Below are 25946 nucleotides of genomic sequence, written 5' to 3'. Positions count from 1 at the left end.
CTCATAGGATGCAAACATATCAAAGCAGCAACATAACAACAACTACCCGGATCTCAATCCGATAAGGGCCGGCATTGGTGCGTTAGACCCTGTTGATATAGTGAGGATAACTCACCTCGAAACTGTCGACTGAACAGATAACCCAAGCTGCTCCGATCACTGATACGATCTCCACCACTAGACAACCACCAATGTACTGAACTCAAAACAATAATCAACAATTACCAAAATGCCCCTGGAAACCACTGGTCAACCCTTGGTCAAAGACAAGGTCAAAGTCAACCCCTGACTGACTCTGCTCGCCTAGTCAACCCGATGACTCGCCGAGTCCCCATACTCAGAACATCCCTCAATCCGCGACCTAACTCGCCGATTCGCCCCGAGACTCGCAAAGTCCAACAACTCTGAGTCCACTCGCCACAACTCACCGAGTCATCCCTTGACTCGCCGATTCTCGACTCAACCAGAAAATATTGGAACTCTTCGACAAGACTCGCCGAGTCCAAGAACAGACTCGCAGAGTCTAAGGCTATCTTCAACCTACTCGCCGAGTTGTTCATACAACTTGCCGAGTTCCAGGTCATCTTCATCCAACTCGCCGAGTTGTTCTTCCAACTCGTCGAGTTCCAGCTCATCTTCAAGCAACTCGTCGAGTACACCCATGTGACTCGCCGAGTACCACCGGTCTGAATCCATTCAGAAGCATTCCAGGCCATGCAATTGCTCCAAAACATAGATCTAGCCTCCTACAACTCATCCATCATGTAAAGTAGCAAACTTTACGTGAATCCAAAGAGATCTATGCATTTTGCACATTAGGGCTAAGGTTTGGGACATGATAGCTTCATCCAACATTCAACACAGGGACTTTCATGCATTCCAACTCTTCTCCATTCCAGATCTGAGGTAGCAACCTTAGATCTTACCTCTAAACTCCAACACATCCAAATATATAATCTCTAATACCCCCAAAATAATGCATCAAGGAAATAGCAGCTCAAAGACAAGATATTACCTCAAAAGAACGCCCCAACTGCAATGAAACTTGAATACAAGCAAAGCCCCTTGCTCTAAGCCTCTCCTTCTCTAAGATCTCTTCAACAACCACCTCTCCAAGCTCCAATTTGCTCAACAATGGGGTTTCTCCACGACTTTAGGGTTTCTGGGACTCAAGGGGGGTGATAAAGAGGCTGGGAAGGAAACATAATGTTCTTTATATAGGGCTCAACCCCGAGAATTAGGGTTTTCTCCACTCAGCGCCTACTCGCCGAGTCCATCTCATTGACTCGCCGAGTCGGCTACTTAACACGCAACCAAATCGTGACTCTACTCGCCGAGTCCATCCATGGACTCGTCGAGTCACTCTTTCCCAATTTACTCTTTTAGTCCATCAACTCTACTCTTGATATTTCGGGATGTTACAATTCTCCCCCACTTAAATTAGGCTTCGTCGTTGAAGCCTACAACAATTCAATCCCAAAATACTCCCACGATGCGCCACCTGGCCTTAACCAGACCAAGTCCCTCAAGGCATACCCATCGAAACTCAAACACACTTTCTCTTTCCTTACGGTGTCCTGACCACCGTCTCGAGCCGGGCACCGGCTGTACCCTCTGATAATCACACTCAATAACCGAGAATTACCCATGAAGCATCACTGCCCCAAATCTCAACAATCACTCGACCCATAAGGGCTAGAAAGCCATGAACCATCGGATCCCCGATCCGAATCCCACTCTATCCATTCCGTGATGACGGAAAGACCCATTCTCAATCTCAGAGCAACTCCCACGAGTTCTCCTCTTGCAATCACATACACATGCTGAACTTTCTCCAGCACCCTCAGGTTGGGAAAACCTGATACACTGATGATATCCTCCAACATCCCCCAGGGTGAACCACTAATACATATTCAATACCCTGATCAGAATCACACTGAGAGCCCAAGACTCTCTCCCTGCATCCCTTCCGAGTCTCTTGGTTCTACATCTGCGGAATTCCCTCCACGATCGCAGCAGACATTCCAAACCGGATGAGCTTTTATTCCACTGCCGCAAACACGCTGCTCAATAACCATACTCGAATTACTCTATTCATAACTCTGCTCTGCCGCTTTCACTTCCATGAACTTGCACTCCTTCACGGAGTTACACACCTCTCTCACTTCCTTTTCCAAGGAATCCACTTGGCCATATTGTCACTCCGACGAGTGCCACGGTGCTCACCCAACGCTACACCACCCTTTTTAGCGTATCCGCTATCCACCCAGCACACATACTCTGACTCTCATCACAGGGACTCTCAAGCCCCTGCACTATCTCCACTAATCAAGATCACTACCCGGGGCCAAACCTTCTAATGCAATCACACTGTAACATACATAATCCATATCCTCAAACTGATCCAACAATACCTGCAGAGTCTTCAGCATGACTGGACTGCCTCACCAGGCCTTCAGCCCATCTGGACCACTCTCAGAACCTTCAGCCAATCTGGACCACTCTCAGTGCCTTCAGTTTGGCTGGACCGTTCTTCGAGCCTTCGGCCTGACTGGTACGCCTACCGGCCTTCAGTCTATCCGGACCGCTCAACTAGCATTCAACATTTCGGGCTATCCCCCCGGAAATCCTCCCATGCATATCGTTCTAGCCCTCTAGGGGTTCCGAGCTCTAACTCCATCATACATACTCGATCCCGGCCTGCTCCCAGGCCCTCCACAATCAAATGCCCTAGCTTTGTATCCCACCCTGCATGCCCGACACTTACTCCTATCAGCCTATACTCTGGGCTGACAGAACACTTGCTGAATCGCAATAGCTAAGCACTTTCAATTACTCATCAATCTCCCGAAGAATTCTCCAATTCTCCCCCACTTGGGCACTAACTATCAACCACCGGTCGCCATCACCGACCTCCGAGAACAAATCTTTCACAAAGAAAACACTTACACGCGGACTACTTCTCACAAGCATAAACAACCTCAATGAGATCTCACATCAACACCGATCAACCTGCTCGAAAGAAACTCAATCTGCATCTAACCACTCCTCAGAAAGCAGATGCTACCCGGGCTGCAACCCAATGCCGGGTTTCCACTAATAACCCTCATGAATGATAACCAATGGAATTCCCAAAACAATAACCCATAACCAAAACCACAACCCGCAAAATGCCGAATACCGCATCGAAAACCACACAAAGATACTAGCACAAAACAATACACCACAATAATCACAAGATAACAAGACATCAAGAAAGAAACATACCCACAGCTGCTTCCGGCACTGCTCTGACCTCCTCTGCCGCAAGCTGATAAGCACGACCCTGAGCCCTTGGGGGCTCCGCTCCACCCTCACCTCCACCAGTGATCCTCAAAGTGACCGGTGCTGGAGCCTGCACCGGTCCCGCAGCAAGCTGTGGACAGTTGACCCTCAAATGTCCAACCTGATGACAATGATAACAAATCCTCAAATCCCGAACTGGCGCTGACTGCCTACACTCCCTCGCATAGTGCCCCTTCTTTCCGCACTTGCGGCATGCACCACCGGACCTACAAACTCCGGTGTGACCCCTCCCACAGTTCCCACAAGTGTGGCTGCTCAGATCCCCCACTCTAACATCAACGGTCTTGGACCGTTTCGGCGCCGGCTGCGACTGCACCGGAGCCTGCCTCAGCTCACGCAACTGCAACTCAATCTCTAACTCACGCCGCCTGGTGGCCTCCTGCAACTCCAACAATGTCCCGCACCTCTGTGCAGACACAAACTGCCTGATGTCCCTCTTGAGCATGCTCAGATATCGAGACATCTGAGCCTGCTCCAAAGCGAACTCTGGGCAAAACATTGCCCTCTCAGTGAACATTCTGGTGATCTCAGTCACCGACTCCGAATCCTGTTTCAGCTCAAGGAACTTTTGAGCCAATCTCTCCCTCTCAACCTGCAAAACATAACGAGTGATGAACATCTCTCGGAACTGATCCCATGATACCGCAGCCCTCTGCGCATCTGAATATGACCCCATGGTCAATCTCCACCAATCCTTCGCCCCGAGCCTCAATAGGTTCAGAGTACACCTCACCCTCTGATCAGCAGGGAATAAACACGTGAAGAAACACCCCTCCACATCTGATAACCATCTCATAGCGACGATCGGGTCCTGAACTCCATCGAAAGTGGGAGGCTTTGTATTAGCGAAGTCCCGATACTGAAAACCCCGACCAGCTCCTCCCCCTGCTGCCGCTACAGCCGCTGTAGCCGCCGCGACAGTCGTCTCTGCGAGAGCCGCATAGCGCTCATCAAAATACTCAACCATGGCGGTCTTGATCGACCCAAACAACTCCGACAACTCAGCCCGGAACAACTCAGCAATCTCATCATGCAGGATCTCACGAATCCTCGCATCCAACTCGCTCGTGCTCGTCTGACCGATAACCTCGGGCAGCACCGATCCGCCCAGAACTCTCTCTCCAGCTCCCGATCCTGATCCGGATCCACTCTCATCATGCCTCGGAATCTCCATACTGAAAAACACCACACAAAATCTTAGACTCTTCCCACCATCCTGGGATCCAACTCTCTCAACCCAACCCTAGAGATCATGGTTTCCCTGATACGCGTATGGGTCCTGTGCTTTTAGTAGTACGAGCCCATACTACCTTCCACACCTACCCATATTTGTATGAAGTACTACCACAACGCCCTAGAGAAACATGCATAACAACGCTCAACCATCACCACTAGAGGAACACTGAAAATATCCCATAAGGAACCCTAGGCTACAGGCATCACAAATCAGGCAACATATCATGAAATCCTGAAGATCCCTAGCCTATCACTAGCATGCTGTTCTATCAAAGCTCAAAAACAAATAACATGCATGGTATTTTGGGGTTACTTACTGGCTCCAGCTGATCGTACCTCCGCGTCCTCCCTTACTCATTTTGAAAACCATTTTAAATACTCTTTTTGAAAACTCTCCTCGATTTGAGACTGGAGTCACATGAATGTTCCTCCAATTCACTCAAACCAAGGCTCTGATACCAACTTGTAACGACCGAAAAATACAACCAAGTTTAAATTTTTCAAAAACATCTCGATTCCATTAAATCTTTACAAAAAGGTTTTCAATACAAAACATTTAACGTGTTCCGAGAATCACAATACTACAAAATCATGAGGAGCAGTACGACCACGCCTTCGCCTTGCCACGATCCCCTAGAGAACCTGAAAAACATAAAACCACAATTGTAAGCCCGAAAGCTTAGTGAGATATCCCCAAAATACCAACCACAAATACCATACACGCATAACATGCCATAACATATCCGATCACAGAACAACCATGCACTTCGGGTCTACTGTGTGACTGGTCCGCCGCACCGGCCTACAGTCCACCTGGTCCACCCTCTGAGTCTATGCACATACATCGAGTCTGCAGTGTGATTGGTCCGCCCGCTCCCGGGCCTTCAATCCACCTGGTACACTCTCTGAGTCTACAGTATGACTGGTCCGCCCGCACCGGGCCTTCAGTTTATCTGGTCCACTCTTCGAGCCTTCGGCACGTCTGGTCCACCCTTTCGGGGCCTACAGCCCATCCGGACCACTCGCTGGGCCTTCGGGACAGCTGGTCCGCCCTAGGTATCTTAGCCTACAGCACACAGTAGGACCCGCCTCAACCCAACTCCAGTCCAAACAACCATGTGCACATATACATACAATAATATAGCAAATTCATAGTCAACAAGTAGATCAAACAGATCACATAACATACCACCATCCTAACCAGGATTCCGACTTAACAGGTCACTAACAAAGCATCTCCCTATCTCTCAGGATACCAATCTCAATCAGGTCTCTAACATATACCATCCTAACTCACAGGATGCAAACATATCAAACCAGCAACTGCCGACTCAATAACTACCCGGATCTCAATCTGATAAGGGCCGACATTGGTGCCTTAGACCCTGTTGATATAGTGAGGATAACTCACCTCGAAACTGCCGACTGAACCGATAACCCAAGCTGCTCCGATCACTGATACGATATCCACCACTGGACAACCACCAATGCACTGAACTCAAAACAATAATCAACAATTACCAAAATGCCCCTGGAAACCACTGGTCAACCCTTAGTCAAAGACAAGGTCAAAGTCAACCCCTGACTGACTCTACTCGCCGAGTCAACCCGATGACTCGCCGAGTCCCCATACTCAGAACTTCCCTCAATCCGCGACCTAACTCGCCGAGTCACCCTGAGACTCGCCGAGTCCAACAACTCTGAGTCCACTCGCCACAACTCACCGAGTCATCCCTTGACTCGCCGATTCTCGACTCAACCAGAAAATATTGGAACTCTTCGACAAGACTCGCCGAGTCTAAGGCTATCTTCAACCTACTCGCCGAGTTGTTCATACAACTCGCCGAGTTCCAGGTCATCTTCATCCAACTCGCCGAGTTGTTCTTCCAACTCGTCGAGTTCTCGCTCATCTTCAAGCAACTCGTCGAGTACACCCATGTGACTCGCCGAGTACCACCGGTCTGAATCCATTCAAAAGCATTCCAGGCCATGCAATTGCTCCAAAACATAGATCTAGCCTCCTACAACTCATCCATCACGTAAAGTGGCAAACTTTACGTTAATCCAAAGAGATCTATGCATTTTGCACATTAGGGCTAAGGTTTGGGACATGATAGCTTCATCCAACACTCAACATAGGGACTTTCATGCATTCCAACTCTTCTCCATTCCAGATCTGAGGTAGCAACCTCAGATCTAACCTCTAAACTCCAACACAATCCAAATATATAATCTCCAATACCCCCAAAATGATGCATGTAACACCCCAAACTTTGGAAAGTCAAGAAAAGAAAGAAGACCTCAATTTTAAGGAGAGACTCGACGAGTCCATGGAGGGACTCGGCGAGTCTGAGCGGGATCCGGGTCGATGTGTAAGCGACCGACTCGGCGAGTCGGCCAAGGAGACTCGACGAGTTGGGTCTGAGCGAGGAAAACCCTAAATCCGGGACTTGGAGCCTATTTAAGCGTCTCAATCTCCTTCCTAGGGTCCCTTTATTGCCTCTTTACCCCAGAACACAAAACCCTAGCCCCCATATCCGTTTTTGAGCTAGATCTTGCCCTGAAGAGTGCACTAAAGCTTGGAGAAGGAAGAAAGGCCTTGGAGGTGCAAGAAGGGACTGTAGATCCGAGATTGAGAAGACATTTCAGACCAATTGGAGGTAATATGTTGTTGCTTGGACTTCCTTTGCACCTAGATCTTTTCTTATGTGTGAGTTTTGGTCATGGTTGGTATGATATGTAACCAATTCGAGTTGGAGGTTCAGATCTGAGGTTGCTACCTCAGATCCATGTTGGTTTTGGTCTTGAATTCCCTAAAGTATCAGCCCTTGGTATGTTGAAGAAGCATGTTTGCCATAAACCCTAGTTTAGTGTGTTTTGAGCATAGATCTCTTAATCTACACGTAAAGTTTGCCACTTTACGTGGGGGATAGGCCCTAGAAGTATGGATCTATGAGTTGGAAGCTCTGCTTGGCTCGAAAAGCCACTGCATGGATTGAGGACTGGATAGACTCGGCGAGTCCTTCGAGTGGACTCGGCGTGTAGCTTGAAGATGAGGAGGAACTCGACGAGTAGGATGAACAGCTCGTCGAGTCGGATGAAGTTAGGCATTGACTCGGCGAGTTGGAAGAGTAACTCGACGAGTTGGTTGAAGATTGTCTTGGACTCGGCGAGTGAGATCGCGAAACCCTAAAACCCTTCGAGCTGAGACTCGAATCAGTGAGTCGGATGGTGACTCAGCGAGTTCGACAGGAGAGAACTTGGAACTTGTTGGACTCGGCGAGTCATAGACTGACTCGGCGAGTCGAGTCGTGAATAAGAAAGACCTTGAGCATATGAGCTCGGCGAGTCAGTAGGTAGACTCGGCGAGTAGGGTTGACCTGGAAGGTTGACTTTGACCAGAGTTGACTTAGTTGACTTTTGGAGGTCAGTTAGACTAAGTGTTATTTTGATATTGGTAGCTCGAGGAGCAAAGGGAGCAGCAGTTCGAAGTCAGAGGTTAGGTAGCAGTCGAAGGGATTAGCAGCAGCAGTTCAACAGTATTAGGTGAGTTTCCTTCCAGTAGGAACGGGTCTAAGGCCACAATGCCGACCTCTTTATCTAGCAGTAGTTTTCGGATGTTGATCTGATACAGTAGTTAGTATGTTTGATGCCTTCGTGGCTCAGACAGGATTTATGTGTTATGTGTTCCGGGCTACGGCCCGATGTAGTACGCAGTATATGTGAGTCTATGCCAGTTGATATGTTATGATATGTTGTGTTCAGTTAGCTTCGGACTTCGGTCCGATGGAGGGGACAAGGTCCCAGACAGTCAGCTTCGGACTTCGGTCCGATGGAGGGGGCAAGGCCCCAGTCAGTTAGCTTCGGACTTCGGTCCGTTAGAGGGGACAAGGTCCCGGACAGTTAGCTTCGGACTTCGGTCCGTTGGAGGGGACAAGGTCCCAGACAGTCAGCTTCGGACTTCGGTCCGATGGAGGGGGCAAGGCCCCAGTCAGTTAGCTTCGGACTTCGGTCCGATGTCAGCTTCGGACTTCGGTCCGATGGAGGGGGCAAGGCCCCAGTCAGTTAGCTTCGGACTTTGGTCCGATGTCAGCTTCGGACTTCGGTTCGATGTAGGGGGCAAGGCCCCAGTTAGTCCGGACTTCGGTCCGATGCAGTGGGCAAGGCCCAATATGTGCTTTATATGTTTTTGTGTGGTATATGGTAGATTGGGGGAGCTCACTAAGCTTCATGCTTACGGTTTTCAGTTTTGGTTTCAGGTACTCGGTTTTCTAAAGAGGAGCTCGGGAAGATTGCAGAGCACCCACCATAGTCAGTTAGCCTGGGAATGTTTGACTCTGATAATGATATTATGTTTTGAATTTAATACTCGAAAGTTATGTTTGATTTATGATACGTTTTATAAATTCAGTTTTAGTAATGTTTTAAAAGAAATTTTTATTCGTGATTTTTGGGTTGTTACAAGTTGGTATCAGAGCCTTGGTTTCAGGGATTCGGGCGCACTTCCGAGTGTGCTTGAACTCAAACTAAGGAAGTGGTATAGAGTTTTCAAAAGAAAAATCATAGTTACAAAAGAATTTTGAGAAAAGAAAACAATTTTAGAAAAAGTGTAAAGAAAAGAGTTTTAGAAAAAGCAAAAAGAGTTTTGAAAAGAGAAAAGGGTGTGGTGCATGCAATCAGCCGAGCTCAAGTAAGTACTCCCAATTTACCCATACAAGTTATGTTATTATTATCAGTATCAGTTTCAGTATCAGTTTCAGTATCAGTTTTAGTTTCAGTTCCAGCTTCAGTAGAACAGCATGCTAGAATAGGACTAAGGATCTAGGATGATGCCTTATGTGCCTGCTTTATGTGTTCCAGCTTGATGAGAATTGCATGCTAGTATTGAGTAGACAGTAGTAGGATAGCCTGTGTAGGTTATGCCTGATAGTACGAGCTTAACATTATATGCTAGTGCAGTTCCTTGTTATGAGAATAATTTTGCCTTAGTACGTTTCCTTTATCCGAATGCTGCTTGCTTTGTGCTTTGTGGGACTCTGAGTGATGGGAGTTAGCCGTTAGGTGGATACGTCACGTCACATGTGATCAGGGTTGAATTATCTCAGAGTGTTGGATTTGGCCCTATTGCGCAGCTCTCGTTTGAGTCTAACCGTTGTAGGGACGAGTCTTTTACTCGAAGGATTATCTGAGCCTCGTTACATGTGATGGTATTCAGGTGATGGCTAATTGGCATTACAAGGAAGCCTTCAGCAGCTGAGGACTGGTTTGGGTAAAGTCAGAGGTTCCCTAGTACAAGCCTAGGACGGGAGTAGCAGAGATCAGTAGAAGTGATTTGGTGGAGTTGAGGTAACTCTTAAGGAAAGTGCGGATATATATGGAAGGTAGTAGGGGCCCATACTACTGAAAGCAGAGGATCCGTACTCGATTCAAGAGGGGCCAAGACGAAACCAGGGAATGGTGTAGTGAGTGAGAAATCCCTCAGCAGTAGTATGTAAATTGATCAGGATTTTGTTATATTTTCAGCATGGTGACATTGCGCGAGCTACCAGTTAGCAGTTCAGGCGTCGAGGAGGGATTTGGCTCAGGTTTTGGAGTCGGGCAGCTTGATGATCAGATGAGGGATTTCATTTCTACAGAGATCATGCGCAATATCATCGATCAGACTCCAGTGATTTTCGGTTAAGTTAGAAAGGCCATTGTGGAGCTCATGGACAGTCATCTTGAGGCCTTTAAGGCCGGGATAGTTTCAGGACAGATTGGGGGTCGTCTAGGTCCCGAATCTTATAGAGATCAGGGATCCATCAGGGAGGGAGATCCCATTTCTAGTTTCTGCCATCAGGGGGCAGGGGTGAGTGGGGCATCCTATTTCCAAGAGAGACCTCTGTATGATTGGATGGTTGAGGAAGTTTCACGAGCCATTCGCGAGGATCTACCAGACATGGTCGTGAGGATCACTGATAGATTGATAGCGAGGCTTCAGGATCAGACAGCTGTTGTTCAGTCGGCAGGCGTTGCCGTTGGGGTAACGCAGGAGCGAGAGTCGGGCAGGGAGTCAGAAAGGAAGAGGAAAATGGATGAGACTCAGGTAGCCACAGGTTCGGATAAGAGGCTCAAGGGTTCGAATTTGAGGACGAGGAACTATCAGAGCCGCAATCAATGCGGGAAGTGCGGAAGGACGCACATGGGTGTGTGCAGGCGTAGAAGTGGTGGCGATGCCGGATGTTTCAAGTGCGGCCAGATTGGCCATTTTAGCAGGGATTGCATTATTACCATTACCCAGGGACTTGATCCGATATGTTTCCATTGCAGTCAGAGGGGCCACAAGAAGGCCCACTGTCCGAGTTTGTATTCAGCAGGGCAGGCGCCAGCTCCTGCCCTTGGGACTTCAAGTACCGATAGTGGTTGTCGAGGCCGGGCAAGGGCGCCTACGGCTCGGAGCCGAGTTTTTCGGTAGGTTTCAGCAGCGATTCGAGCAGCACTGAGTAATGAAGGTATGTAACTTTTACTTTTCTGTTAGCTTATGTCATGATTATATTGTTATGGTTCTGCATTAATTTGTGGTATAAGTGTTGTGTTATAGTGTGGCTTGCTTGTGATTATGTTATATGCCATTTGCATACCTCGGATAATTGGTTGGTAGTTAGGGGATGTGCTCTTATGGAGAAGGTTTCGGAGGATGCAGTAACTGTAGCATGGTTGAGAGAGATTTGGTTCGTTTCGCTAGTTCGGAGTGGTTAGTGATTGGGATGGATTGGTTAAATTCCTACCTGGCGGGCTTGGGTTCCATAGTAGATGTTCTGGAATGGTAGTGAAGAACAGGATCTCTTTTGAGTGTGAAGCAGCAAGGGGTAAGCAGGATCGAAGTGGGGGAGAACCCTCCGGGTATACATGGATAAGAGTCACGTAGACTCAGAATGAGTGCGCGGCCTCTGAGAAGAAATGGTAGTAGCACAGTGATGGATGGATTGAGAAGTTCAGAATTGGGAGTTCGAGAACTTTTCCCATCAGTTAGTTCATGTAATCGAGATGGTTAGAAGCTGGTTGGGAATCCAGGATTGGAGGACCACCTGTCGGACGCATGAGAGTCGGAATGAGGATCCTGAGAGCGATTAACAAGAGATGTTTTCGTATTAGTAGCCAGTGTCTGAGGCAGCATGCAGGTTGCGTAGATTCAGGAGTTGGGAGGTTGGAAACTCCCCAGCAATAGCTTCTTGTATCCAGATTAGTAGACGGTTGGTTTGGGAACCCAACCGAAGAGTTCCTCGACAAAGCGCTAAGTATATCAAGGATATAAGATGTCAAGAATGATGCAGTATTCAAAGACTAAAGGCTGTTTTTGGGAAACCGGGATGAGGAATCACTAGCGGAACTAGGGATAGTCAGGATGTTCTTGAGATAGTAGTAGTGTTGTAAGTCTGCGGGGGTAGCCGTAGCATCCACTAGCAGTCAGATTGTAGTAGTAGTGTTGTAAGTCTGCGGGGGTAGCCGTAGCATCCACTAGCAGTCAGATAGTAGTAGTAGTGTTGTAAGTCTGCGGGGGTAGCCGTAGCATCCACTAGCAGTCAGATAGTAGTAGTGGTGTTGTAAGTCTGCGGGGGTAGCCGTAGCATTCACTAGCAGCCAGATAGTATTAGAGAGTTGTAAGTCCGCGAGCGTAGTCGCAACCTTTATCAGATTGGTAGGTAGCATGAGCGCGTGTTAGACGCGGGAAGGCAGTAGTACCCACCAGTTCGGGTGCAGCATTGAGGATATGGGAATCCACGGGTTAGATTCCGGATTTCCCAAATGGTTCAGTTATGACTAAGTCAACAATTTTGGCTATAGATCGTCACATCAATTATGAGATCAGAGTAGCAGTGGACCGTTGGGGTTCGGGTATGTTAAGGGCTACCGTCAGTCTGGGAGCCATCATGTTGTTATTCGTGGAACTGATGATGTCAGGGTGTGACGTATGGACCCGATTGGTTGGATCGGAAGGTTGCTAGAGCCGTAGTGACAGTATAACTAGTGGAAACTAGTCCTAGAGGAAGATTTCGTTTAGAAGTCGTGGAAGCGACTAAGTGAGGAGTCCCTTGACTCCATAGTTGGGTTGGAGTTCAGTGTTTCAGACAGTTTAGTGTTTCAGCCAGATCAGTGTTTCAGGCAGCTCAGTGTTTCAGTCGGTTCAGTGTTTCAGGCAGCTCAGTATTTCAGCCAGTTCAGTGTTTCAAGCAGCTCAGTGTTTCATTCAGTTCAGTGTATCAGGCCGTTCATCGTTTCAATCGGTTCAGCATTTCAGGCAGTTTAGAGTTTCATGCATGTTCAGTATTGCAGGCAGTTCAGTGTTTGAAAGGTCTCAGAGTTTTGGGACAACATTAGTATTTTGTGTTGGAATGCAAGTGCTGTCGGTATAGTTGGTTGATATGGAAATGGCAAGTCTCTCTCATTAGGATCAGTTGAGCCTTCTGCCAAGTGTAAGTGATCTGTAAGGATAGCTAGGCAGGTAGCTTTTCTTTCAGGAGGGAAGGCTCGAGTTAGTAGTAGTTGAGTAATCAGACGGGATATAAGCAAGCTGATTCCAGCAGCATCGTTTCTGTATGAGCGGCAGAGTGGATAGAACAGTTATAGATAGTCGAAGTATCTTCAGGAGCCGCTGGGAGCGACTAGGAGATTGCGATGGAGTGTAGTGACCGATGGGGGTTCGGTAACTCAGATATCGGTAGATTAGTTGGACCAGAGTGGTCTCAGTGCATCCAGTAGGCGGATGAGGGGTACAGAATTCTCAATCAGAGGAAGTAACATTGAGGAAATTAGGGAAAGGAGAAGAATTCAGTATGTACCAACAGTAGTGACCAGCACTGTGAGTGGCTGGAGTGATGGACAGAAGGGTGTTAGTTTTCCAGATAGAGAGTTGGAGGCAGTTCGCAGGACAGTTGGTCATAGCAAACTTCGAGGACGAAGTTTAGTTTAAGTGGGGGAGAGTTGTAACACCCCAAAGTTTGGAAAGTCAAGAAAAGAAAGAAGACCTCAATTTTAAGGAGACACTCGGCGAGTCCATGGAGGCCTCTTTAGCTAGTAGTAGTTTTCGGATGTTGATCTGATACAGTAGTTAGTATATTTGATGCCTTCGTGGCTCAGACAGAATTTATGTGTTATGTGTTCCGGGCTACGGCCCGATGTAGTATGCAGTATATGTGAGTCTATGCCAGTTGATATGTTATGATATGTTGTGTTCAGTTAGCTTCGGACTTCGGTCTGATGGAGGGGACAAGGTCCCAGACAGTCAGCTTCGGACTTCGGTCCGATGGAGGGGGCAAAGCCCCAGTCAGTTAGCTTCGGACTTCGGTCCGATGGAGGGGACAAGGTCCCAGACAGTTAGCTTCGGACTTCGGTCCGATGGAGGGGACAAGGTCCCAGACAGTTAGCTTCAGACTTCGGTCCGATGGAGGGGGCAAGGCCCCAGTCAGTTAGCTTCGGACTTCGGTCCGATGTCAGCTTCGGACTTCGGTCCGATGGAGGGGGCAAGGCCCCAGTCAGTTAGCTTCGGACTTCGGTCCGATGTCAGCTTCAGACTTCGGTTCGATGTAGGGGGCAAGCCCCCAGTTAGTCCGGACTTCGGTCCGATGCAGTGGGCAAGGCCCAATATGTGCTTTATATGTTTTTATGTGGTATGTGGTAGATTGGGGGAGCTCACTAAGCTTCGTGCTTACGGTTTTCAGTTTTGGTTTCAGGTACTCGGTTTTCAAAAGAGGAGCTCGGGAAGATTGCAGAGCACCCACCATAGTCAGTTAGCCTGGGAATGTTTGACTCTGATAATGATACTATCTTTTGAATTTAATACTCGAAAGTTATGTTTGATTTATGATACGTTTTATAAATCCAGTTTTAGTAATGTTTTAAAAGAAATTTTTAGTCGTGATTTTTGGGTCGTTACAATGCATCAAGGAAATAGCAGCTCAAAGACGAGATATTACCTCAAAAGAACGCCCCAACTGTAATGAAACTTGAATCCAAGAAAAGCCCCTTGCTCCAAGCCTCTCCTTCTCTAAGATCTCTTCAACAACCACCTCTCCAAGCTCCAATTTGCTCAAAAATGGGGTTTCTCCACGACTTTAGGGTTTCTGGGACTCAAGGGGGTGATAAAGAGGCTGGGAAGGAAACATAATGTTCTTTATATAGGGCTCAACCCCGGGAATTAGGGTTTTCTCCACTCAGCGCCTACTCGCCGAGTCCACCTCATTGACTCGCCGAGTCGGCTACTTAACACGTGACCAAATCGCGACTCTACTCGCCGAGTCACTCTTTCCCAATTTAGTCTTTTAGCCCTTCAACTCTACTCTTGAAATTTCGGGATGTTACAAGCGTTATAATCACTAACTATATATACATATGTCTTCATATGTTATGAGGATCCTTGTGTGTGTACAACTCTTCACTTGACACTTAGCATCCTACATCAGTCAATACATCCAAACCATCAACTACAGGTGAGTTCATACCCCTTAATCAATGTTTTAAATGTTTTTAGATGCTTTTATGGGGGGAATACAAGTTAAGTCATGCTATTTATTATGTCAATCACATGTGATTAATAACCAGCATACCACTGGATTTACTACACTTTTAGTTGTTTTATCAAACAGATTACTTCAGATAGCTTTCTAAAACGTTTTTACTTGTTTAAAACTCTTTATTAAACTATAGTATGTTCTATATGTTTCCTTTCAAACTCAGTTATACCTTGTTGTCAAAAGAATTACTTTCGAAATGCTTTATAAAATGACATCAAGTCATTATTATTTATTTATTGTTCAAAACACTTAATTGTTTTACAAAACTTCTTTTATACTTTTAAATTGTTAAAAGCATGCTTCTATATGTATAGTTATATAAGTAATGCTTGAAGGACTTAGGAAGGCTAGCTCGTCTAATTTCCTTTTCCACGTTAGGATGTGGCTTTAGGGTATCGGTTATCTGTCCAAAGGTCGTTCAACTAATAGTTATATATCATGTATACATATATAGACATAAAAGTACCCTCAGTCAGTTCAGTACCTTTGGCTAGCAAAGGTATACCTTCGTTATACTTGTACCTTACCAGTAACTATTATAGGTATAGTTAGGAGATACTACTTACCATTCCAAGTACAAGGAATACACCAGAGTCAGTTCATTCATGAGTCTATACTAAATGCTATATGAAGGGATACACTTACACGAATACACTTACATGGATATACTTACATGGATACACTTACATGGATACACATACATGGACACACTTACGTGGATACTTTTACATAGATACCTTGTTAAAAGCATGCATGTATATGTATAGTTATATAAGTAATGTTTAAAGGACTTAGGAAGGCTAACCCGCTTTATTTCCTTTTCCTCGTTGGGATGTGGTCTGGTGGGTATCGGGTATCCATCCGAAGGTCGTTTAGATATTTAATTATATATCATGTGTACATATACGGACATAATAGTTCTAATCAGTTAGTTCTGTACCTTTGGGTAGCAAATGTATACGTTCATATATGATTTGGTAATAAATATGGATTTCGACCTAGCGATTCCATGTGAAAGTTAGATTTAGTTCCAAACGTAAAATAGGGACTACCAATCATATTATTACTTACTTACAACGGATCTCGTGAGAAGACTACTTACTTACAGCGGGTCTCGTGATAAGACTACTTACTTACAGCGGGTCTCGTGAGAAGACTACTTACTTACAGCGGGTCTCGTGAGAAGACTACTTACTTGCTTAGTTTCAAAACAGTCTACTTTTGGTAGAAGACTACCTTTTTATACTAGTAGGAAATATTGTAACAACAGCAAAATTCAGGTCAAAATTTAAACTTTTATAAAACCGTAATTAAGTATACTAAGTGGTAGATATTGTAACAAGGTTTTCATACATATAAAGAAAACTAAAATCCGAGTTATAACGAAGAAGTTATGACCACTCTAAGTTTTCCGACAAAAACCGGCAATACGAAGTTACGTAAAAATGCGAAGTTTCAATAAAATACTTTTTAACCTTAGGTGTCTAAATGAAAGTCATAGATATCGTTAAACTACAAAAGTACATAAAAAGAGCGCTCAAATCGGACGTCGTATGAAAGTTATGATTTTTCCAAGTTTGGCATAGCAGCAGTCAGCTAAAAACTTGAATCGGAGATCGAGCGACTTTTGGCCGGAATGACCTAAACGAGAATCGAAGGTCTCGACAATGGTATTTCAGCGGTAAAAAGTCTGGCAAAAACCGACGTCAGATAAATAAGTTATGAATTTTTAAAGAAATTCCTTAATCACGACATTTTATAAATAAATAATAAAAATAATTTCATAATTTGCCTACGGAGTCTAAACGAAAGTTGTAGAGCATAGTCTCACCTACGTGTGGATATAAAGACCATTGAAAACGGAGTTCGTATGAAGAAGATATGATTTTTTTAAGTTTATTAAATAAATTATATATAAATTTAAACAAAAAATCTGGTAATATCCGAAGGGGGAGTCAGCGTCCTCATCCGAGTTACGCGCTGCGTAGCCTCGTACGCCCCGCTTACGCGAAGGCCTTGGTCTCGGTCCGTCCACGTCGCCCCTATGCGAGCCTAGCCTATCCGTCCCATCTGAAGCGAAGTAGTCGAGGACTCGGTCACGGGTAACGCACGAGTATGCCCCGCGTACCGAGGCTTCCCAGACCACTATAAATAGAGGTGCGAGGGTTCCGGCAAATTCACCCCATTTCCCTCATTTCTCTCACGATATGGCCTCAATTTCCGTGCCCGCACTACCCCAAAGCCCTCGTCATTTTGCTTAAGTCCCGAAGGTCGATTTTACTCCCGAGATTCCCGAGAATCCCGAGAAAAATCCGTTTCCCGAGACGAAACTCTGCCCGGTTTTCTTCTCGCTTTCTTCAAACTTTCAAGTGAGTTCATACCCCTACAAACACACTTTAAATACGTTATTAAATGCTTTTTATACTCTTTTAAGGTGGGGGGGGGATACAAGTAAACAACACGAGTAAAATCGTTTGAAACATTGATCTTTTGCTATACTTTTCATACTGTTGTTTTAACTATCTTATGAAGTTATTATCATGCAAAACACCTCACAACACAAATTTACCCTCTTGGGATACAATATGTTTATAAATAGAAATATGTTTTATTTATACGTATACATACAAATACATCATATCAAGGGTAACCATCTTTGGTAAACCATTTTATGCATTCAAAGAACTTATGATTTATGCTTTGTCAAACATTGTGAAAAAAGGATAAACTTTGCAAACAAAACTATTACTTTAATACAGACTTAGTTGAGAATCCGTGAGACGTGTACATCTTCAAATACTACCTTTTGCTAAAAGGTATCGCAACAAGTCCTGTCTATAACCAGAGTCTCCCGTTCGGAGAACGTGTCAAATGTGTATAGATCTATACGGGAAGTCATGATCCCGCGCCCTGACTGTTAGCTACAGTCCGTCCTTTGGGGTGACAGTTTGTCATAACGCTACGACGCCTGAAGAACGTCGCTACAGGCATATTATGTTTAGTATGGTTATAAAACTCACCGGATATACAATTATTAAGGTATTATGCTTTTATGAACGAGTAGCTATTAAAACTATTCTTCATCTAACATGTGCGATCTTCGTATAGCTTTATTATATAAAACTATGACACAACTTTTAAGCACGTCGGTTGCTTGGGATTTTCGGTCTTAGAGACTGCCAGTTATGTTACGAAAAAAAGGGTTTTTCCTGTATACAAACCAAACAACTAATAGGAAAATAAGGGATATTCTTGGTACAATTAGTTACAACTTATAACACGAACATTCATATGCATTTCATACTTTTATAAGAAAATAAGGGTTTTTCTTGGAGAACACAACAAATCATATCTCAACTATTAGGGAAAATATGGGATTTTCTTGATGTAATACATTCATTTTCAACACAACGAATCATAACTCTTTACATTTGAAATACTGCGTTTTCTGGAAAACATACACGAACTTTCGAATGGCGTACATTTTCTCAAAACACTACTCATGAACTCAGCAACTTAATTGTTGACACTTTCTTTTTGAAATAACTTCTATTCTCAGGGAACCGCTAAGCAGGTTTGGAAATCAACTTTTGGGGATTAACGTGCTGACGTTAATTGCTTCTTTTGAAGGATGTTTATGTATTTATCTTTTGAACATGTAACGAATACGATTATGTAAACATCTTGGAAACTTTAATATATATGGTGGTGTGTACTTTCCTTTCTATGAACTGTTATGATGCTGAATATGACGTCCTCCGCCCCCGAACGTTTCCGCCGTTCTGGTTTGGGTGTGTGACAGATTGGTATCAGAGCATTGTTTATAGTGAATTAAGTATATCAAAACCATTTTTGGTATACAACTATAAACACAACTCGGCAAAAACACTCTGAGTAAGAGTCATACTTTTAAAATTAAATTTATTTAGTTTTTGTAAAGTAGGCATGCATTCATTTCATATTAATAACATGGTCAGTATCATAATTAAAACAATATAGAAGTATTATAAATAAGTTGTGCAGTGCGGGTATGCCTTGGGACATGTAATCGGAACTGGGAAGAATGTAGCCTGATCAACTATATTTGTCCAAGAGCCGACTAACGTATGCCAAGGAGTGTCTGCGATGGACAACAAATTTAAAACTTACCAAAAGCATATCGTTAAAGAATACTAAGGGAGTATTCAAGTGCCTTCAACCATTAAACTTAAGAGTAAACTCCGTGTGCTTTAGCTTATAGTCAATTCTTAACCCTATTCTCGTATAGACTCAAATGGCTGGATTCCATCACCCCGGTGACCCCTACTACCCCAACCAAGGTAATAAAGAAGGGATAGAGAATGATTCTGAAGAAGGAATGCAAGAAGAATCAGACTCAGATCCCGAGAACAATAACCTACCCTTAACGGCTCCAATTCAAAATCCTAATCCTCGACCGGAATTTCATGGCTCGACGCCCCTTTGGGCAACTAACCTAAATAGGTGGAGCCGCGAGAAGGATCAACCCCTTCCATTCAACGGAGACCGAAGCTTCTACAACCTAAGCGAGGGAGGCTCAACAGACAGAGCCCTTCCTATATTGGTTCGTCGGATTTCTCGCACTGGTGAACAAGGACAGACGACCATCCATCGAACTGAGGAAAATGATGCGAACACTAGAGTCAACACAGTTCGCATCCGACAGTTAGGATTAGCTCACGGGAGAATCGTAAATCAAAATGAAGCGTTGCAGAGAGAGCTAACGGCAACTCAAACCGAAGTGATAGAACTTCGGGCACGCCAGGCAAGATATGAACTACGTATGCTTGAGATGGAGCGTCAGTTGGCAGAATCTAAGGCCCCTGTAGCCAGCTCACGTAACAAATAAAACCTGTCTGACTTCCAAAATTTTGTCATAGCATAAGACCTCGGATAAAGTCCTTACTTTTCTTAACCTTGTAATCGAAGACCTTTAGATAGATCAAATTTTCCTAACTACAAATGTAACGCACCATGTTTTATAATATATGATGTATTTCCTTTATTAAACCCTTTGCATACCCCTCAAATTCATGAGTTTATCTACTCTCCTCATGAGTCGAACTCAAAACCTTATTCAGGGGTAAACCAAACTTCTGATATAACAAATCACTAATGTGCGACTTTCGTTAAAACTTATAGTTTTTCATGTTATTTCCTTATCAGAACAATGTCTCCTCGTAGATCAGCATGTAGAAACGCAACCCCACCACCACCTCCTCAATATGACCCCAACATAGTGCAATCTGCTATCGCTGCGGCAGTAACAGCTGCACTGTCTCAAGCAAACTTTAGCGGCGCAACAAGGACTAGAAATAATCAACTTACCAACACAACCCCATTCCTACGATTGGACACCGCCACTTTGCAAGCTACAGTTATAGCCACAGTGGCAGCCATTATAGCATACAATAGCTCTGTCAACTCGAGCAGGGAAGGAAACGATATCAAAAATCCTAATGAAAGAAACAATCGAAACCACCTACCAATAGATACCTACAAGAATACCGCAAGGTGCGAACACAAGAACATGAAACGAAAACCCTGGAGCAAGAGGGGAGGCCAATCAACTCAAAGAAACGCCAAAAAGCAATCAACAAACCATACCCCTACACCCAAAAGGTCATACAACGGCAACCAACCTAAGTGCAACCGATGCAACTTTCATTATCACAGACCCTGCCGTGAAATGTATTGTGTTAGGTGTAATAGAAAGGGACACACCGTCCGCTACTGAAGAGAACTAGCCCAACCAACTGCTCTAGCCACAAATGTAGGAGTAGACCGTGCTTGTTATGAGTGCGGAGAAACGGGACACTTCCGAAGGGACTGCCTGGAGTCAAACATCATGAATGCTGGTGGAGAAGGCCAAGTATTCTCAATGGGCCAAGAGGAGGCTATTGCAGACCCCACGGTTATTCTGGGTACATTTCTCCTTGATAGCTTATTTGCATACATTCCATTTGATAGTAGGGATGCAGAAGAGTTCCGTGAGTCACAAGTTTAAAAATCTACTCGAACAAACACCCTAGTCGTTAAACAAAACTTTCATAGTAGTAATAATAGTGATAGACTAAAAAGCACTAAAAACACATACGTAGAATGCCCTATGCCACTAACGAACGTCTTACAATGAGAAGTATTGACATTGGCATTCGACGTGGATTGGTGTGGCCCTACCCAGCCCAGTTCCATGTGTTATAAAGGACCCTTTCACTTTAACTATTGACTAACGAAACTCGATCGATTTATAATGAAAAACCCCACACAAACACCAATTGGTTTCTACTTTCAAAACCCCGAAGTACACATGTGAGGAATCTTTACAACCTTCCCGTAGTATCCCCTAACAGATCATTTAGAAATACCACGCATACAACAAGTCAAATCCAAGCTCAGAAACTAGCAGTGAATTCAACCATGAACTTCAAAACATAGCTGCCCTAATTCATCGAGTGAATATGCTAACATTTAGAAGAACATAAGTAAATAAACCCAAAACCGCACGATCCCGATCGGTCGAAGTGATAGGCGGAGTAATGAAGTTCCGCTGAAACACGCACATTAGGATCTAGATTCATAAAGGAACAAGAGGAACAAATGGACCATAAGCACTCACGCCTGCCCGCAAGTATTGGAGTCCCAGTCAAAATGCAAATTTCCGGACGAAATTCTCTCTAACGGGGGGATAATGTAACAACAACAAAATTCAGGTCAAAATTTAAACTTTTATAAAACCGTAATTAAGTATACTAAGTGGTAGCTATTGTAACAAGGTTTTCATACATATAAAGAACACTAAAATCCGAGTTATAACGAAGAAGTTATGACCATTCTAAGTTTTCCGACAAAAACCGGCAATACGAAGTTACGTAAAAACGCGAAGTTTCAATAAAATATTTTTTGACCTTAGGTGTCTAAATGAAAGTCATATATATCGTTAAACTACAAACGTACATCAAAAGAGCGCTCAAATCGGACATCGTATGAAAGTTATGATTTTTCCAAGTTCGGCATAGCAGCAGTCAGCTAAAAACTCGAATCGGAGATCGAGCGACTTTTGGCCGGAATGACGTAAACGAGAATCGAAGGTCTCAACAATGGTATTTCAACGGTAAAAAGTCTGGCAAAAACCGACGTCAGATAAAGAAGTTATGAATTTTTAAAGAAATTCCTTAATCACGACATTTTATAAATAAATAATAAAAATAATTTCATAATTTGCCAACGAAGTCTAAACGAAAGTTGTAGAGCATAGTCTCACCTACGCGTGGATATAAAGACCATCGAAAACGGAGTTTGTATGAAGAAGATATGATTTTTTTAAGTTTATTAAATAAATTATATATAAATTTAAATAAAAAATCTGGTAATATCCGAAGGGGGAGTCAGCGTCCTCATCCGAGTTACGCGTTGCGTAGCCTCGTACGCCCCGCGTACGCGAAGGCCTTGGTCTCGGTTCGTCCACGTCGCCCCTATGCGAGCCTAGCCTATCCGTCCCATCCGAAGCGAAGCAGTTCAGGACTTGGTCACGGGTGACGCACGAGTACGACCCGCGTACGTGCGTACGCCCCGCGTACCGAGGCTTCCCAGACCACTATAAATAGAGATGCGAGGGTTCCGGGAAATTCACCGCATTTCTCTCATTCTCTCATGATATTGCCTCGATTTCCGTGCCCGCACTACCCCGAAGCCCTGGTCATTTTGCTCAAGTCCCGAAGGTCGATTTTACTCCCGAGATTCCCGAGAATCCCGAGAATCCCGAGAACAATCTGTTTCCCGAGACGAAACTCTGCCCGGTTTTCTTCTCGCTTTCTTCAAATTTTCAAGTGAGTTCATACCCCTACAGACACACTTTAAATACGTTATTAAATGCTTTTTATACTCTTTTAAGGGGGGGGGGGGGAATACACGTAAACAACACGACTAAAATCATTTGAAACATCGATCTTTTGCTATACTTTTCTTACTGTTGTTTTAACTATCTTATGAAGTTATTATCAAGCAAAACACCTCACAACACAACTTTACCCTCTTGGGATACAATATGTTTATAATAAGAGAAATATGTTTTATTTATACGTATGCATACAAATACATGATATCAAGGGTAACCATCTTTGGTAAACCATTTTATGCATTCAAAGAACTTATGATTTATGCTTTGTCAAACATTGTGAAAAAAGGATAAACTTTGCATACAAAACTAATACTTTAATACAGACTTAGTTGAGAATCCGTGAGACGTGTACATCTTCAAATACTACCTTTTGCTAAAAGGTATCGCTACAAGTCCTGTCTATAACCAGAGTCTCCCGTTCGGAGAACGTGTCAAATGTGTATAGATCTATACGGGAAGTCATGATCCCGTGCCCTGACTGTTAGCTACAGTCCGTCCTTTGGGGTGACAGTTTGTCATAACGCTACGATGCCTGAAGAACGTCGCTACATGCATATTATGTTTAGTATGGTTATAAAACTCACCGGATATACAATTATTATGGTATTATGCTTTTATGAACGAGTAGCTATTAAAACTATTCTTCATCTAACAAGTGCGATCTTCGTATAGCTTTATTATATAAAACTATGACACAACTTTTAAGCACGTCGGTTGCTTGGGATTTTCGGTCTTAGAGACTGCCAGTTATGTTAGGAAAATAAGGGTTTTTCCTGTATACAAACCAAACAACTAATTGGAAAATAAGGGATTTTCTCGGTACAATTAGTTACAACTTATAACACGAACATTCATATGCATTTCATACTTTTATAAGAAAATAAGGTATTTTCTTGGAAAACACAACAAATCATATTTCAACTATTAGGGAAAATATGGGATTTTCCGGATCTAATACATTCATTTTCAACACAACGAATCATAACTCTTTACATTTGAAATACTGCGTTTTCTGGAAAACATACATGAACTTTCGAATGGCGTACATTTTCTCAAAACACTACTCATGAACTCACCAACTTAATTGTTGACACTTTCTTTTTGAAATAACTTGTATTCTCAGGGAACCGCTAAGCAGATTTGCAAAATCAACTTTTGGGGATTAACGTGCTGACGTTAATTACTTCTTTTGAAGGATGTTTATGTATTTATCTTTTGAACATGTAACGAATATGATTATGTTAACATTTTGGAAACTTTAATATATATGGTGGTGTGTACTTTCCTTTCTATGAACTGTTATGATACCGAATATGACGTCCTCCGCCCCCGAACGTTTCCGTCGTTCTGGTTTGGGGGTGTGACAAATATGGGATTTTCTAGGAAGTTCAAACGTTTAAACTTTTACTTATAAGACTTTTCTTTAATACTTATATAAATAACGACATTAAATACTTATGAATTCACGAACTTTAAAGGTGATACTCGCTTTCAAAACAACTTGTATTCTCAGGTCACAAATAGACATGTACCGATGCAAGGTTTAGAGAAGACGGAGCAATCAAGACTCGTCTTTTATTTTGAGTATTCATTATGTTGTTATTACCATGAAAGAATACACTTGTAAGTAAAATTATACTATTAATGCAATGGATGATGTTGTTGCTTATTTACTACTTTACATTGTTGTGATACATTACATGACGTCCTCCACCGCAGAATGTTTCCGCCGTTCTAGTTTTGGGGTGTGACAGATTGGTATCAGAGCATTGTTTATAGTGAATTAAGTATATCAACCCATAAAAGATATACTAACTATAAATACAATGAGATTAAAAATACTCTGACCATGAGTTTATACTTTTAAATAATAAAATATTTAAGTAAGTATACGTGCCTGCATTCATACTAAAATCAGTGTCATAATGACAAGAACAAAAGTATTACGATTGTTGGATATCACAAGTAAGCTTGGGGATGTATGGTCAGTCTTAGGAGTGGCATAGCCTGATCAACTACGCTGGTTCGAGGAGTGATTAGCATGTGCTCGAGAATGGTCGTGATGTGGCAACAAGCCTAAAAACTTACCAACACAACCACAAAGAAATACCATAGGGGTATTAAGTGTTACAATAATTACTTATCTGAGAACTAAATAGATTTTTATTAGTATGTCAATAGTTGTTTAGTGGATACACTAAGGTTATATGTACTAGGATATCATAGACTTAGAATCTGTGAATCTTTTCTTTATGTCTTGTACTCGTTGGGTTGGGGGCTTAGGGTTAGGGTCACTTATTCGAAGGTCTATCCTATCCTAAATACATATAACTGGTATGCACTAAACAAGTATTGAAGCAACTAATAAAGATCATCTTATAATTATCTAAGTTAGTTCGTCTATTTAGTTAGTTCTCATTATCCCTTTTCTCGCGTAGATATCATGGTTGGATTCCATCCGCACGACAACCCATACTACCCTAACCACGGCAAGGCTGGATGGCTCAGAGAGGAGCCTGAGAATGATCACCCAATCCCTTCGAATGATCGTTCAACTGAAGAGTTTTCTAGTAGTTCTCGACGCCGATAGAATCTCATTGACCTATCCTTCGGATATAACCTAGTTTATGTAAAACTATGGTCTAATTTCCTATCTTTATAAATCTTAGGTCTATTAGGTCTTGATTAGGTCGTAGTCCTGTCAAAACTATCCCATCAGTGGTTGATGTAAGGCCTACTCCTAGGCCACTTTTCCAGAACATGTTACATCTATAATTCCAGTATTTTTGACAGATACCTAATCTTATGGAAATTATTATCTAAATGCTTTTACCTTTCAATAGTAAACCCACATTCAAACGTACTATTCAATTGTGTTGTTGGACTATGGAGATTTA

Source organism: Lactuca sativa, chromosome 9, assembly GCF_002870075.4.
Source record: "Lactuca sativa cultivar Salinas chromosome 9, Lsat_Salinas_v11, whole genome shotgun sequence".
In the NCBI taxonomy this organism is placed as follows: domain Eukaryota; kingdom Viridiplantae; phylum Streptophyta; class Magnoliopsida; order Asterales; family Asteraceae; genus Lactuca; species Lactuca sativa.
The sequence above is the reverse complement of the archived record's forward strand: the minus strand, read 5'-3'. Positions refer to the sequence as shown.